This window comes from Telmatherina bonti (assembly GCF_933228915.1).
Source record: "Telmatherina bonti genome assembly, chromosome: 19".
Taxonomy (NCBI): domain Eukaryota; kingdom Metazoa; phylum Chordata; class Actinopteri; order Atheriniformes; family Telmatherinidae; genus Telmatherina; species Telmatherina bonti.
Window position 1 is genome coordinate 4,466,704 of NC_136617.1, and position 11,249 is coordinate 4,477,952.

The window sequence follows — 11,249 nt, forward strand, 5'->3', positions numbered from 1 at the left end:
ACTTGGTGTCGGGTGGTGTCGTGGTTCTGATCTGGACTTGGTATTGGGTGGAGTTCTGGTTCTGATCTGGACTTGGTGTCGGGTGGAGTCGTGGTTCTGATCTGGACCTGGTGTCGGGTGGAGTTCTGGTTCTGATCTGGACTTGGTGTCGGGTGGAGTTCTGGTTCTGATCTGGACTTGGTGTCGGGTGGAGTTCTGGTTCTGATCTGGACTTGGTGTCGGGTGGAGTCGTTGTTCTGATCTGGACTTGGTGTCGGGTGGAGTTCTGGTTCTGATCTGGACTTGGTGTCGGGTGGAGTTCTGGTTCTGATCTGGACTTGGTGTCGGGTGGAGTTCTGGTTCTGATCTGGACCTGGTGTCGGGTGGAGTTCTGGTTCTGATCTGGACTTGGTGTCGGGTGGAGTTTTGGTTCTGATCTGGACTTGGTGTCGGGTGGTGTCGTGGTTCTGATCTGGACTTGGTGTTGGGTGGAGTTCTGGTTCTGATCTGGACTTGGTATCGGGTGGAGTCGTGGTTCTGAGCTGGACTTGGTGTGGGGTGGTGTCATGGTTCTGATCTGGACTTGGTGTCGGGTGGAGTTCTCGTTCTGACCTGGACTTGGTGTTGGGTGGAGTCCTGGTTCTGATCTGGACTTGGTGTCGGGTGGAGTCCTGGTTCTGATCTGGACTTTGTGTCGGGTGGAGTTCTGGTTCTGATCTGGACTTGGTGTCGGGTGGAGTCGTGGTTCTGATGTGGACTTTGTGTCGGGTGGAGTTCTGGTTCTGATCTGGACTTGGTGTTTGGTGGCGTCCTGGTTCTGATCAGGACTTGGTGTCGGGTGGTGTCGTGGTTCTGATCTGGACTTGGTGTCGGGTGGAGTCGCGGTTCTGATAAGGACTTGGTGTCGGGTGGAGTCGTGGTTCTGATCTGGACTTGGTGTCGGGTGGAGTCGTGGTTCGGATCTGGACTTGGTATTGGGTGGAGTTCTGGTTCTGATCTGGACTTGGTGTTGGGTGGAGTCGTGGTTCTGATCAGGACTTGGTGTCGGGTGGAGTCGGGGTTCTGATCTGGACTTGGTGTTGTGTGGTGTTGTGGTTCTGATCAGGACTTGGTGTCGGGTGGAGTCGTGGTTCTGATCTGGACCTGGTGTCGGGTGGAGTTCTGGTTCTGATCTGGACTTGGTGTTGGGTGGAGTCGTGGTTCTGATCTGGATTTGGTGTCGGGTGCAGTTCTGGTTCTGATCTGGACTTGGTGTTGGGTGGAGTTCTGGTTCTGATCTGGACTTGGTATCGGGTGGAGTCGTGGTTCTGATTTGGACTTGGTGTCGGGTGGAGTTCTGGTTCTGAGCTGGACTTGGTGTCGGGTGGAGTCGTGGTTCTGATCTGGACTTGGTGTCGGGTGGAGTTCTGGTTCTGATCTGGACTTGGTGTCGGGTGGAGTCGTGGTTCTGATCTGGACTTGGTGTCGGGTGGAGTTCTGGTTCTGACCTGGACTTGGTGTTGGGTGGAGTCCTGGTTCTGATCTGGACTTGGTGTCGGGTGGTGTCGTGGTTCTGATCTGGACTTGGTGTCGGGTGGAGTTCTGGTTCTGATCTGGACTTCGTGTTGGGTGGAGTCGTGGTTCTGATCTGGACTTGGTGTCGGGTGGAGTTCTGGTTCTGATCTGGACTTGGTGTCGGGTGGAGTCGTGGTTCTTATCTGGACTTGGTGTCGGGTGGAGTTCTGGTTCTGATCTGGACTTGGTGTTGGGTGGAGTCCTGGTTCTGATCTGGACTTGGTGTCGGGTGGTGTCGTGGTTCTGATCTGGACTTGGTGTCGGGTGGAGTTCTGGTTCTGATCTGGACTTGGTGTCGGGTGGAGTTCTGGTTCTGATCTGGACTTGGTGTCGGGTGGAGTCCTGGTTCTGATCTGGACCTGGTGTCGGCTGGAGTTCTGGTTCTGATCTGGACTTGGTGTCGGGTGGAGTCCTGGTTCTGATCTGGACTTGGTGTCGGGTGGAGTCCTGGTTCTGATCAGGACTTGGTGTCGGGTGGAGTCGTGGTTCTGATCAGGACTTGGTGTCGGGTGGAGTCGGGGTTCTGATCTGGACTTGGTGTTGTGTGGTGTTGTGGTTCTGATCAGGACTTGGTGTCGGGTGGAGTTCTGGTTCGGATCTGGACTTGGTGTCGGGTGGAGTTCTGGTTCGGATCTGGACTTGGTATTGGGTGGAGTTCTGGTTCTGATCTGGACTTGGTGTTGGGTGGAGTTCTGGTTCTGATCTGGACTTGGTGTCGGGTGGAGTCCTGGTTATGATCTGGACCTGGTGTTGGCTGGAGTTCTGGTTCTGATCTGGACTTGGTATTGGGTGGTGTCGTGGGTCTGATCAGGACTTGGTGTCGGGTGGAGTTCTGGTTCGGATCTGGACTTGGTGTCGGGTGGAGTTTTGGTTCTGATCTGGACTTGGAGCCGGGTGGAGTCCTGGTTCTGATCTGGACCTGGTGTTGGGTGGAGTCGTGGTTCTGATCTGGACTTGGTGTCGGGTTGAGTTCTGGTTCTGATCTGGACTTGGTGTCGGGTGGAGTTCTGGTTCTGATCTGGACTTGGTGTCGGGTGGAGTTCCCGGTTCTGATCTGGACCTGGTGTCGGGTGGAGTTCTGGTTCTGATCTGGACTTGGTGTCGGGTGGAGTTTTGGTTCTGATCTGGACTTGGTGTCGGGTGGTGTCGTGGTTCTGATCTGGACTTGGTGTTGGGTGGAGTTCTGTTTCTGATCTGGACTTGGTATCGGGTGGAGTCGTGGTTCAGAGCTGGACTTGGTGTGGGGTGGTGTCATGGTTCTGATCTGGACTTGGTGTCGGGTGGAGTTCTCGTTCTGACCTGGACTTGGTGTTGGGTGGAGTCCTGGTTCTGATCTGGACTTGGTGTCGGGTGGAGTCGGGGTTCTGATCTGGACTTGGTGTCGGGTGGAGTTCTCGTTCTGACCTGGACTTGGTGTTGGGTGGAGTCCTGGTTCTGACCTGGACTTGGTGTCGGGTGGAGTCCTGGTTCTGATCTGGACTTTGTGTCGGGTGGAGTTCTGGTTCTGATCTGGACTTGGTGTCGGGTGGAGTCGTGGTTCTGATCTGGACTTTGTGTCGGGTGGAGTTCTGCTTCTGATCTGGACTTGGTGTCGGGTGGAGTCGTGGTTCTGATCTGGACTTGGTGTCGGGTGGAGTTCTGGTTCTGATCTGGACTTGGTGTCGGGTGGAGTCCTGGTTCTGATCTGGACATGGTGTCGGGTGGTGTCGTGGTTCTGATCTGGACTTGGTGTCGGGTGGAGTTCTGGTTCTGATCTGGACTTGGTGTCGGGTGGAGTCGTGGTTCTGATCTGGACCTGGTGTCGGCTGGAGTTCTGGTTCTGATCTGGACTTGGTGTCGGGTGGAGTCGTGGTTCTGATCTGGACTTGGTGTCGGGTGGTGTCGTGGTTCTGATCTGGACTTGGTGTCGGGTGGAGTCGTGGTTCTGAGCTGGACTTGGTGTGGGGTGGATTCGTGGTTCTGATAAGGACTTGGTGTTGGGTGGAGTCCTGGTTCTGATCAGGACTTGGTGTCGGGTGGTGTCGTGGTTCTGATCTGGACTTGGTGTCGGGTGGAGTCGTGGTTCTGAGCTGGACTTGGTGTGGGGTGGTGTCATGGTTCTGATCTGGACTTGGTGTCGGGTGGTGTCGTGGTTCTGATCTGGACTTGGTGTCGGGTGGAGTTCTGGTTCTGATCTGAATTCGTGTTGGGTGGAGTCGTGGTTCTGATCTGGACTTGGTGTCGGGTGGAGTTCTGGTTCTGATCTGGACTTGGTGTCGGGTGGAGTCGTGGTTCTGATCTGGACTTGGCGTCGGGTGGAGTACTGGTTCTGATCTGGACTTGGTGTCGGGTGTAGTCCTGGTTCTGATCTGGACTTGGTGTCGGGTGGTGTCGTGGTTCTGATCTGGACTTGGTGTCGGGTGGAGTTCTGGTTCTGATCTGGACTTGGTGTCGGGTGGAGTCGTGGTTCTGATCTGGACCTGGTGTCGGCTGGAGTTCTGGTTCTGATCTGGACTTGGTGTCGGGTGGAGTCGTGGTTCTGATCTGGACTTGGTGTCGGGTGGAGTCGCGGTTCTGATAAGGACTTGGTGTCGGGTGGAGTCGTGGTTCTGATCAGGACTTGGTGTTGTGTGGTGTTGTGGTTCTGATCAGGACTTGGTGTCGGGTAGAGTTCTGGTTCTGATCTGGACTTGGTGTCGGGTGGTGTCGTGGTTCTGATCAGGACTTGGTGTCGGGTGGAGTTCTGGTTCTGATCTGACTTCGTGTTGGGTGGAGTCGTGGTTCTGATCTGGACTTGGTGTCGGGTGGAGTTCTGGTTCTGATCTGGACTTGGTGTCGGGTGGAGTCGTGGTTCTGATCTGGACTTGGCGTCGGGTGGAGTACTGGTTCTGATCTGGACTTGGTGTCGGGTGTAGTCCTGGTTCTGATCTGGACTTGGTGTCGGGTGGTGTCGTGGTTCTGATCTGGACCTGGTGTCGGCTGGAGTTCTGGTTCTGATCTGGACTTGGTGTCGGGTGGAGTCGTGGTTCTGATCTGGACTTGGTGTTGGGTGGAGTCCTGGTTCTGATCTGGACTTGGTGTCGGGTGGTGTCGTGGTTCTGATCTGGACTTGGTGTCGGGTGGAGTTCTGGTTCTGATCTGGACTTGGTGTCGGGTGGAGTTCTGGTTCTGATCTGGACTTGGTGTCGGGTGGAGTCCTGGTTCTGATCTGGACCTGGTGTCGGCTGGAGTTCTGGTTCTGATCTGGACTTGGTGTCGGGTGGAGTCCTGGTTCTGATCTGGACTTGGTGTCGGGTGGAGTCCTGGTTCTGATCAGGACTTGGTGTCGGGTGGAGTCGTGGTTCTGATCAGGACTTGGTGTCGGGTGGAGTCGGGGTTCTGATCTGGACTTGGTGTTGTGTGGTGTTGTGGTTCTGATCAGGACTTGGTGTCGGGTGGAGTTCTGGTTCGGATCTGGACTTGGTGTCGGGTGGAGTTCTGGTTCGGATCTGGACTTGGTATTGGGTGGAGTTCTGGTTCTGATCTGGACTTGGTGTTGGGTGGAGTTCTGGTTCTGATCTGGACTTGGTGTCGGGTGGAGTCCTGGTTATGATCTGGACCTGGTGTTGGCTGGAGTTCTGGTTCTGATCTGGACTTGGTATTGGGTGGTGTCGTGGGTCTGATCAGGACTTGGTGTCGGGTGGAGTTCTGGTTCGGATCTGGACTTGGTGTCGGGTGGAGTTTTGGTTCTGATCTGGACTTGGAGCCGGGTGGAGTCCTGGTTCTGATCTGGACCTGGTGTTGGGTGGAGTCGTGGTTCTGATCTGGACTTGGTGTCGGGTTGAGTTCTGGTTCTGATCTGGACTTGGTGTCGGGTGGAGTTCTGGTTCTGATCTGGACTTGGTGTCGGGTGGAGTTCCCGGTTCTGATCTGGACCTGGTGTCGGGTGGAGTTCTGGTTCTGATCTGGACTTGGTGTCGGGTGGAGTTTTGGTTCTGATCTGGACTTGGTGTCGGGTGGTGTCGTGGTTCTGATCTGGACTTGGTGTTGGGTGGAGTTCTGTTTCTGATCTGGACTTGGTATCGGGTGGAGTCGTGGTTCAGAGCTGGACTTGGTGTGGGGTGGTGTCATGGTTCTGATCTGGACTTGGTGTCGGGTGGAGTTCTCGTTCTGACCTGGACTTGGTGTTGGGTGGAGTCCTGGTTCTGATCTGGACTTGGTGTCGGGTGGAGTCGGGGTTCTGATCTGGACTTGGTGTCGGGTGGAGTTCTCGTTCTGACCTGGACTTGGTGTTGGGTGGAGTCCTGGTTCTGACCTGGACTTGGTGTCGGGTGGAGTCCTGGTTCTGATCTGGACTTTGTGTCGGGTGGAGTTCTGGTTCTGATCTGGACTTGGTGTCGGGTGGAGTCGTGGTTCTGATCTGGACTTTGTGTCGGGTGGAGTTCTGGTTCTGATCTGGACTTGGTGTCGGGTGGAGTCGTGGTTCTGATCTGGACTTGGTGTCGGGTGGAGTTCTGGTTCTGATCTGGACTTGGTGTCGGGTGGAGTCCTGGTTCTGATCTGGACATGGTGTCGGGTGGTGTCGTGGTTCTGATCTGGACTTGGTGTCGGGTGGAGTTCTGGTTCTGATCTGGACTTGGTGTCGGGTGGAGTCGTGGTTCTGATCTGGACCTGGTGTCGGCTGGAGTTCTGGTTCTGATCTGGACTTGGTGTCGGGTGGAGTCGTGGTTCTGATCTGGACTTGGTGTCGGGTGGTGTCGTGGTTCTGATCTGGACTTGGTGTCGGGTGGAGTCGTGGTTCTGAGCTGGACTTGGTGTGGGGTGGATTCGTGGTTCTGATAAGGACTTGGTGTTGGGTGGAGTCCTGGTTCTGATCAGGACTTGGTGTCGGGTGGTGTCGTGGTTCTGATCTGGACTTGGTGTCGGGTGGAGTCGTGGTTCTGAGCTGGACTTGGTGTGGGGTGGTGTCATGGTTCTGATCTGGACTTGGTGTCGGGTGGTGTCGTGGTTCTGATCTGGACTTGGTGTCGGGTGGAGTTCTGGTTCTGATCTGAATTCGTGTTGGGTGGAGTCGTGGTTCTGATCTGGACTTGGTGTCGGGTGGAGTTCTGGTTCTGATCTGGACTTGGTGTCGGGTGGAGTCGTGGTTCTGATCTGGACTTGGCGTCGGGTGGAGTACTGGTTCTGATCTGGACTTGGTGTCGGGTGTAGTCCTGGTTCTGATCTGGACTTGGTGTCGGGTGGTGTCGTGGTTCTGATCTGGACTTGGTGTCGGGTGGAGTTCTGGTTCTGATCTGGACTTGGTGTCGGGTGGAGTCGTGGTTCTGATCTGGACCTGGTGTCGGCTGGAGTTCTGGTTCTGATCTGGACTTGGTGTCGGGTGGAGTCGTGGTTCTGATCTGGACTTGGTGTCGGGTGGAGTCGCGGTTCTGATAAGGACTTGGTGTCGGGTGGAGTCGTGGTTCTGATCAGGACTTGGTGTTGTGTGGTGTTGTGGTTCTGATCAGGACTTGGTGTCGGGTAGAGTTCTGGTTCTGATCTGGACTTGGTGTCGGGTGGTGTCGTGGTTCTGATCAGGACTTGGTGTCGGGTGGAGTTCTGGTTCTGATCTGACTTCGTGTTGGGTGGAGTCGTGGTTCTGATCTGGACTTGGTGTCGGGTGGAGTTCTGGTTCTGATCTGGACTTGGTGTCGGGTGGAGTCGTGGTTCTGATCTGGACTTGGCGTCGGGTGGAGTACTGGTTCTGATCTGGACTTGGTGTCGGGTGTAGTCCTGGTTCTGATCTGGACTTGGTGTCGGGTGGAGTCGTGGTTCGGATCTGGACTTGGTATTGGGTGGAGTTCTGGTTCTGATCTGGACTTGGTGTTGGGTGGAGTCGTGGTTCTGATCAGGACTTGGTGTCGGGTGGAGTCGGGGTTCTGATCTGGACTTGGTGTTGTGTGGTGTTGTGGTTCTGATCAGGACTTGGTGTCGGGTGGAGTCGTGGTTCTGATCTGGACCTGGTGTCGGGTGGAGTTCTGGTTCTGATCTGGACTTGGTGTTGGGTGGAGTCGTGGTTCTGATCTGGATTTGGTGTCGGGTGCAGTTCTGGTTCTGATCTGGACTTGGTGTTGGGTGGAGTTCTGGTTCTGATCTGGACTTGGTATCGGGTGGAGTCGTGGTTCTGATTTGGACTTGGTGTCGGGTGGAGTTCTGGTTCTGAGCTGGACTTGGTGTCGGGTGGAGTCGTGGTTCTGATCTGGACTTGGTGTCGGGTGGAGTTCTGGTTCTGATCTGGACTTGGTGTCGGGTGGAGTCGTGGTTCTGATCTGGACTTGGTGTCGGGTGGAGTTCTGGTTCTGACCTGGACTTGGTGTTGGGTGGAGTCCTGGTTCTGATCTGGACTTGGTGTCGGGTGGTGTCGTGGTTCTGATCTGGACTTGGTGTCGGGTGGAGTTCTGGTTCTGATCTGGACTTCGTGTTGGGTGGAGTCGTGGTTCTGATCTGGACTTGGTGTCGGGTGGAGTTCTGGTTCTGATCTGGACTTGGTGTCGGGTGGAGTCGTGGTTCTTATCTGGACTTGGTGTCGGGTGGAGTTCTGGTTCTGATCTGGACTTGGTGTTGGGTGGAGTCCTGGTTCTGATCTGGACTTGGTGTCGGGTGGTGTCGTGGTTCTGATCTGGACTTGGTGTCGGGTGGAGTTCTGGTTCTGATCTGGACTTGGTGTCGGGTGGAGTTCTGGTTCTGATCTGGACTTGGTGTCGGGTGGAGTCCTGGTTCTGATCTGGACCTGGTGTCGGCTGGAGTTCTGGTTCTGATCTGGACTTGGTGTCGGGTGGAGTCCTGGTTCTGATCTGGACTTGGTGTCGGGTGGAGTCCTGGTTCTGATCAGGACTTGGTGTCGGGTGGAGTCGTGGTTCTGATCAGGACTTGGTGTCGGGTGGAGTCGGGGTTCTGATCTGGACTTGGTGTTGTGTGGTGTTGTGGTTCTGATCAGGACTTGGTGTCGGGTGGAGTTCTGGTTCGGATCTGGACTTGGTGTCGGGTGGAGTTCTGGTTCGGATCTGGACTTGGTGTCGGGTGGAGTTCTGGTTCGGATCTGGACTTGGTATTGGGTGGAGTTCTGGTTCTGATCTGGACTTGGTGTTGGGTGGAGTTCTGGTTCTGATCTGGACTTGGTGTCGGGTGGAGTCCTGGTTATGATCTGGACCTGGTGTTGGCTGGAGTTCTGGTTCTGATCTGGACTTGGTATTGGGTGGTGTCGTGGGTCTGATCAGGACTTGGTGTCGGGTGGAGTTCTGGTTCGGATCTGGACTTGGTGTCGGGTGGAGTTTTGGTTCTGATCTGGACTTGGAGCCGGGTGGAGTCCTGGTTCTGATCTGGACCTGGTGTTGGGTGGAGTCGTGGTTCTGATCTGGACTTGGTGTCGGGTGGAGTTCTGGTTCTGATCTGGACTTGGTGTTGGGTGGAGTTCTGGTTCTGATCTGGACTTGGTGTCGGGTGGAGTCCTGGTTATGATCTGGACCTGGTGTTGGCTGGAGTTCTGGTTCTGATCTGGACTTGGTATTGGGTGGTGTCGTGGGTCTGATCAGGACTTGGTGTCGGGTGGAGTTCTGGTTCGGATCTGGACTTGGTGTCGGGTGGAGTTTTGGTTCTGATCTGGACTTGGAGCCGGGTGGAGTCCTGGTTCTGATCTGGACCTGGTGTTGGGTGGAGTCGTGGTTCTGATCTGGACTTGGTGTCGGGTTGAGTTCTGGTTCTGATCTGGACTTGGTGTCGGGTGGAGTTCTGGTTCTGATCTGGACTTGGTGTCGGGTGGAGTTCCCGGTTCTGATCTGGACCTGGTGTCGGGTGGAGTTCTGGTTCTGATCTGGACTTGGTGTCGGGTGGTGTCGTGGTTCTGATCTGGACTTGGTGTTGGGTGGAGTTCTGTTTCTGATCTGGACTTGGTATCGGGTGGAGTCGTGGTTCAGAGCTGGACTTGGTGTGGGGTGGTGTCATGGTTCTGATCTGGACTTGGTGTCGGGTGGAGTTCTCGTTCTGACCTGGACTTGGTGTTGGGTGGAGTCCTGGTTCTGATCTGGACTTGGTGTCGGGTGGAGTCGGGGTTCTGATCTGGACTTGGTGTCGGGTGGAGTTCTCGTTCTGACCTGGACTTGGTGTTGGGTGGAGTCCTGGTTCTGACCTGGACTTGGTGTCGGGTGGAGTCCTGGTTCTGATCTGGACTTTGTGTCGGGTGGAGTTCTGGTTCTGATCTGGACTTGGTGTCGGGTGGAGTCGTGGTTCTGATCTGGACTTTGTGTCGGGTGGAGTTCTGGTTCTGATCTGGACTTGGTGTCGGGTGGAGTCGTGGTTCTGATCTGGACTTGGTGTCGGGTGGAGTTCTGGTTCTGATCTGGACTTGGTGTCGGGTGGAGTCCTGGTTCTGATCTGGACATGGTGTCGGGTGGTGTCGTGGTTCTGATCTGGACTTGGTGTCGGGTGGAGTTCTGGTTCTGATCTGGACTTGGTGTCGGGTGGAGTCGTGGTTCTGATCTGGACCTGGTGTCGGCTGGAGTTCTGGTTCTGATCTGGACTTGGTGTCGGGTGGAGTCGTGGTTCTGATCTGGACTTGGTGTCGGGTGGTGTCGTGGTTCTGATCTGGACTTGGTGTCGGGTGGAGTCGTGGTTCTGAGCTGGACTTGGTGTGGGGTGGATTCGTGGTTCTGATAAGGACTTGGTGTTGGGTGGAGTCCTGGTTCTGATCAGGACTTGGTGTCGGGTGGTGTCGTGGTTCTGATCTGGACTTGGTGTCGGGTGGAGTCGTGGTTCTGAGCTGGACTTGGTGTGGGGTGGTGTCATGGTTCTGATCTGGACTTGGTGTCGGGTGGTGTCGTGGTTCTGATCTGGACTTGGTGTCGGGTGGAGTTCTGGTTCTGATCTGAATTCGTGTTGGGTGGAGTCGTGGTTCTGATCTGGACTTGGTGTCGGGTGGAGTTCTGGTTCTGATCTGGACTTGGTGTCGGGTGGAGTCGTGGTTCTGATCTGGACTTGGCGTCGGGTGGAGTACTGGTTCTGATCTGGACTTGGTGTCGGGTGTAGTCCTGGTTCTGATCTGGACTTGGTGTCGGGTGGTGTCGTGGTTCTGATCTGGACTTGGTGTCGGGTGGAGTTCTGGTTCTGATCTGGACTTGGTGTCGGGTGGAGTCGTGGTTCTGATCTGGACCTGGTGTCGGCTGGAGTTCTGGTTCTGATCTGGACTTGGTGTCGGGTGGAGTCGTGGTTCTGATCTGGACTTGGTGTCGGGTGGAGTCGCGGTTCTGATAAGGACTTGGTGTCGGGTGGAGTCGTGGTTCTGATCAGGACTTGGTGTTGTGTGGTGTTGTGGTTCTGATCAGGACTTGGTGTCGGGTAGAGTTCTGGTTCTGATCTGGACTTGGTGTCGGGTGGTGTCGTGGTTCTGATCAGGACTTGGTGTCGGGTGGAGTTCTGGTTCTGATCTGACTTCGTGTTGGGTGGAGTCGTGGTTCTGATCTGGACTTGGTGTCGGGTGGAGTTCTGGTTCTGATCTGGACTTGGTGTCGGGTGGAGTCGTGGTTCTGATCTGGACTTGGCGTCGGGTGGAGTACTGGTTCTGATCTGGACTTGGTGTCGGGTGTAGTCCTGGTTCTGATCTGGACTTGGTGTCGGGTGGTGTCGTGGTTCTGATCTGGACCTGGTGTCGGCTGGAGTTCTGGTTCTGATCTGGACTTGGTGTCGGGTGGAGTCGTGGTTCTGATCTGGACTTGGTGTTGGGTGGA